Source organism: Amblyomma maculatum, chromosome 10 (assembly GCF_055883805.1).
Source record: "Amblyomma maculatum isolate TAMU_Amacu chromosome 10, ASM5588380v1, whole genome shotgun sequence".
Lineage (NCBI taxonomy): Eukaryota > Metazoa > Arthropoda > Arachnida > Ixodida > Ixodidae > Amblyomma > Amblyomma maculatum.
In genome coordinates, this window is record NC_139353.1 from 36783881 (window position 1) to 36789971 (window position 6091).

Here is a 6091-nt window from a genome sequence, read left to right on the forward strand (position 1 = left end):
GCCGTATGAGTCATGCTCCTTTCTTGTCCTGCACGTCAGCGGACATGTCACTCTGTCGTCTCCTTTGGATAGGAGGCATTCATCACTGGAGGATAGTACTTCTCGACTGGAAGAGTGAACAAAAGAAAGAAAGCACTTCCTGCTATTTCCCGCAGGGGGACGTTTCTTTGTGTCTTTCCAGACGTTCTCTTGACAGGGTCAATTTGGCATTTGCAGGTTGTCCACAAAGCAAAACATGCTTACAAAACAGGATTCCTGGAAACAGGCTCACTTAGAGCCATTGGACCATCACCACATATTCACAAAACTTATCCATGCCCACAGGCGAACAATAGAGCGCGCAATTGCGGATGCTTGGTCGTAACAGCCTCCTCCCCCGCCAGAAGAGTCTCGGAGGGCAGCAGTCCCAGCTGCTGCATGAAGAGACGACTTAATGGCCTGCACGTGAACGCTTGAAGCTCGCTGTTGCTTGTCGCGTTGTCTTGATTGTTGTAGGCCAAATTGCTCGAGCTGTCTGAAACTCAACCACATGTCGAAGCAAGCACTCGGCTCCCGTCTGAAGAGACCAGGTTAAAAGAAAACTGCCATTGTTGTTCGAGAAAAGCCCACTCTCAAGACGTTCAGGACCCACGTATTCCTAGAAAACCAAACGTGCTGCTTTACATAGTCACACATATACAAGCGCACGAAAAAAAAAAAAAAAAACCTGATTATCAATTTGGATACATGGTGAGGAACATCTCGGACCGCTTAGAAAGAGCGGCTAAGCGCGTCCGCATTCCCATTTAACTTCCCCTTTTTGTATCTTATTTCAAAATTGTACTGCTGTAAAATCAAGCTCCACCTAAGAAGGCGACTGTTCTTCGATGTCGCAGTTTGCAGCCAAGCCAGGGGACAATGGTCCGTCTCTACGGTGAATTTGGCCCCTCCAAGATAGCACTGCAATTTTTGAATGGCCCATACAATGCAAGCGCATTCTTTCTCTGACGCGCAATAAGCCCTCTCTCTAGAACTCAGTTTTCTGCTCAAGTAGAGCACGGGGTGCTCATTACCGTCGTCATCTCTCTGGCAGAGAACAGCACCTAACCCTCGATCACTGGCATCACACTGGACCGTGAATTCTCGGTCATAGTCTGGAGCTCGCAATACCGGACGGCTAATCAGCACAGCCTTCAGGTTTACGAAGGAGGCTTCCTTTTGTTCGTCCCAGACTACATTTGTCGGTTCTGTCTTGCGGAGAGCGTCGGTCAGAGGGCTAGCCAAAGCTGAATAGTTAGGGATGTAGTGATTGTAGTACCCAGTCAGACCCAGGAATGCTCGAATTTCCGTCTTCGTGCTCGGCCGCGGGTAGTCTGCTACCGCAGAAATCTTAATCTCGCTGGGTTTCCTGAAACCTTGACCTACATTGTGACCCAAGTAGTCCACGGTCGCCCTTGCCAGGCAACATTTCTCGGCCTTTACGGTTAGTCCAGCTTGACGCAAAAGGCTCAGTACAGCTCTTAGATGTACCATATGGTCCGCCCATGAGTCGGAAAAAACCGCAATGTCATCTAAATAAGGCACCGCGAATGTTTCACACCCATTTAAAACCCTATCCATGAGTCGGGAAAAACAAAATGGAGCATTTTTGAGCCCGAAACTCATCATTGTTGGCTGGTAGCTGCCCGTCGGAGTGACGAAAGCCGCGTATCTGCTGGCGCGTTCAGTGAGCGGTACTTGCCAGTATCCTCGAGTAAGGTCCAGCGTAGTCACATATGCCGCTCTACTGACCTGTTCTACTCTCTCCTCAATATTCGGAATAGGATACACTTGATCCCTGGTGAGAGAATTTAGCTTTCGGTAGTCTACCACAGGCCTAGGGTCTTTACCTGGAGCTTCTACTAAGATCATAGGCGAAGCATAATCGCTTTCCGAGGGTTTTATTACTCCCAATTCCAGCATGCGAGTTACTTCCCTATCCAGAATTTCTCTTTGCCTTGGAGAAAATCGGTAGCACCTTGATCGCACTGGCACGTCTGAAGTCAGCTCAATATCGTGCTCAGTCAAATCAGTTCTGCCTGGCCTGTCCACGAAGCAGGCCTCAAACTCTGTTATTATCTCGCCCAGATCGGACAGCTGGGATTTCTTTAGTTCTCCTCTCTGCTCCGTCTTTTTGAGAAGCTCCTGAGCGTTGCTTCCTTTTCCGCTGAGGCAAATCAAGTTGTCCCCCATCTCCTCGGGAAGGTTTAACGTTAGATTTACCACGGCTTCCCTCTGCACATAAGGCTTCATAAGATTGCAATGATAAATGCGCACTTCTTTACGCCTACCGGGAATTTTCACTGCGTAGTTAGTGTTAGAAAGCTTTGCAACGACTTCAGCCGGTCCTTCCCACTGTACTTCGAGCTTATTCTGCCTTGAACTTCTCAGCAACATCACCTGGTCCCCGATACAAAACGTCCTTTGACGGGCTGTCTTATCATAGTACACCTTGGAACGAGCCTGGGCTGACTTCATGCTGGCCTCAACGAGTTCCTTAGTGTTATGTAAGCGATTCAAGAGGTTCAGAATGAATTCTACTACTGTTGGGTCTTCTCCGCGCCCCTCCCAGGCTTCGCGCACCATTCGCAAAGGTGAGCGCAGTGACCTTCCGTACACCAACTCGGCTGGGCTAAATCCAGTGGATTCGTGCGGCACTGACCGCAAAGCGAAAAGCGCTGCAGGCAGGCAGGTATCCCATTCGCGCTTGTTTTCATAGCACAGTCCCCTCAGGACTCGTTTGAGAACAGAGTGCCATCTTTCTACGCTGTTGCTCTGCGGATGATGGATCGAGCTATGCACTACCTTAATGCCGCATCGCTCGAGAAATGAGGTGGTCAGGACACTCGTGAAAACGCTACCCTGATCACTTTGGACCTCGGAAGGGAATCCAACTCGTGCAAACACTGACAGCAGCGAATCCACTACACTCTCGGACGTCACCTCGCGCAGCGGAACAGCCTCTGGAAACTTTGTGGCTGGGCATAACATAGTGAGGATATAACGGTACCCTGACTCTGTCACAGGAAGTGGCCCAACTACATCTATTACTAACCGGTGAAACGGCTCGGTAATGATTGGTACTAACACCATCGGAGCTTTCCACTTATCTTGCGCCTTTCCAACCCGCTGGCACGTGTCGCATGATCGTACAAAATTTTCCGTGTCCTTAAAACATCCAGGCCAATAGTATTCTTGCAACAGCCTCTGCTTTGTTTTCCTTATTCCAAGGTGACATGACCACGAGCTGCCATGGGAAAGTCGCAGTAAGTCTCCGCGGTACTTTTGGGGAACGACTAATTGGTCCCGCTCTACTCCGCGCTTATCCTTGAATAAGCGATACAGCACTCCCTTTCTCATCTCAAAAGAAATGTTCTTTGCTGTCTTAGTGGCGCGGTGGCGCTCTCTTATCTCCTGTATCTTGGGATCATTGGCTTGCTCCATAGCTAAGTCCTCTCGAGTTCCACCTAAAAGTCTCGTGAGATTACTAGACACTGGCGGCAAGAGGTTACTCTCAAGAACGTCCTCATTCCGCGTCTCATCAAGCTCACTTTCAAGTTGACATATCTGAGATGCCTCGCTCTCAAAGTTTTCTGACCTGCTATCTTCCGCATTTACCACTGTTTTAACTGCCGTTTCCTCCGCTGTGGATTTTTCTGGAATGAGCAGTGTAGCTAGTTCTCGCGCCTTTGAACGTGTTAAGGCTTGCACAACTCTGTCTCCGAAAAGGATGCCCCTCTTTCGCAGCAGCATGTCCGATTTGTTGGAGAACAAATACGGATAGCACTTAGGAAGCTTTCCTGAAACGGCAGCCTCGGTTGTTAATTCGCCGAAAGGGCCCTCGATGACCACGTTCGCGATCGGCAAGCACACACTCTGTTCCTCAACTACCTGTCGGATCCATGCACACTGTCCTGTATAGTCGGAAGGCGACACATACGCCGGATGGACAACATCCATCGTTGCGGCCGAATCGCGCAGTACCTTGCAAGGCTTCCCGTTGACTACTAGGTCATGCAGGTAGGGTTCTAAAAGCTGCATATTTTCATCGCAGTCCCTGACATACGAGAAAGCAATCTTTTCTTTCCGGCAGTTGACGGCAATGTGACCCTGCTCATTACACCTAAAGCATGTGAGCGGCTTCCTAGCCTCAAGCTTATTCTTTGTGTTCTGCACGTTGGTCACTTCCCCACTTTTCTCACTGCCGTCCTTTCTAGGGAATTTGCCTGAAGAAACCTTCATTTCTTCGTTTCCAACTCTAGCAAAGTGCCTTTCCTGACGGTTTTTCACACTGAACTTGGGATTGCGGGGCCTATCCACTGCTGGGTTGCTGAATTGTCGGCGCGAAGCATACTCCTCAATAAGTTCGGCAGCTTCAGTTGCCGACTTAATTTCGCCTCGGTCCTGTAACCAATTTCTTTCTTTTTCTGGGAGGCAGTTATAAAACTGCTCCAAAAGAATTCGCTCGACTACAGCGTCCCTATCACTGTAGGAATCTGTGCTCTTTAGCCACTCGCCCAAATTGACTCTTAAATTGTACAGGAATTCAGGGTAACTCTCGTCCCTGGACTTAGTAGCGTTCCGAAAACGTTGTCTGAACGCCTCGGCGCTAAGCCTATACTTTCTCAGAAGGCAAGTTTTGACCTTCTCGTAGTTGTCCGCGTCCTCCTTGCTCAGCCGCGCGACAACCTCCGCTGCCTCGCAGGGCAGAACCGTCAATAATCTCTGAGACCAAGTGTCTCGCTGGAAGGACAGTTTTTCGCAGGTTCGCTCAAAGTTAGCCAGATACAGACCGATATCCCCTGATATCACATATGGCTGCATGTACTTTGACATCTTGAAATCTGCCTCCTTGTTGAGAAGAGGTACCGCTAGCTGGGGACAATTGCCCGACCTCTTGCTCAACTCTAGTTCTAATTTCCGGAGCTCAATTTCTTGGTCCAGCTTTTTTGCTTCTCTTTCACGCTTCTTTTCCTCTTTTTCCCACTCACGTTCGCTCTCACGCCTCTTTTCCTCTTTTTCCCGCTCTTTCTGCTGTCTGAGCTGCTCCTTTTTTTGACCGATGAGGTTCCATGCTTCACTGAGCTCCTCATCATCGGTTCCCAGATCAGTGATTGCCTTTATAATCAAGGGTTTTCGTGCCAAACCACTTGTATCAATTCCCAATTCCTCACACAATTGCAACAGTTCCGGTTTCTGCAGCTTTTGTAGGTCCATGATCGCTCCGAGTGTCGGCTACTTCCAAAACAACAGTGCAAACTACCAAACCTAAAGGCGTTTCAACACTTTTTACCAGTTCTAAAATCTAACCCTGTTCTAGAACCTGGTCCACATCAGAAGAAAAGCCAAGCACTCACCCACACATGCGATCGATGTTCCGAGCTGCTTCTTGTTGGCCGATTGTTGCGCCTGCTTGTTGCTTGAGATGCCACCTCCGATCACAAGGTGTTGTGGCTTGTAGCTTCAGATCCCACCTCCAGTCATCAGATGTTGTGGCTTGTAGATTCAGATCCCAACGCTGGTCACCAGTGTTGGGGCTTTACCCCACCGCTGCCACCAGTTGTCGTGACGCTGGGGCTATGGCGACCCGGCCTTCACTTGGTAGCGTGCAGAGACTCCGGGTTGAAGAAGGACTGAATCTTCGAAGTTGGTAAAATATGTACAAGCAGGTTTACTGGCACTTTGAGAAAACGTATTTACAAGAATATTTACACGAAAAAGAAGGGTACATCAGCAATATGGCAAGCGTTAAGAGTTCATAGCGAGAAGCGACTGGATGAGCCGTTTACCCAGGGCTCAGAGCGACATTTCGTGCTCTGCAGCGTCCTTAAAAACCCCCTATGTCCAGCCCCTCTCTGAAGATGCTGACCAACCAAATCCAGGGCACGCCCCTCAGGTATCGGCATCCAATCGAACACATCACTGCACTGATGGTCTGAAGCACTGACTGGTCCGGCATTCATTCGTTGGGCGTGATCACTTGTTGGCGGGAAAAGCTTGGGAACGGCGAGGAGAGGAGGTACATTTCTATTCTTCAGCAAAGAAACCACAGGCTGGTTCTGACAAGGGGTTT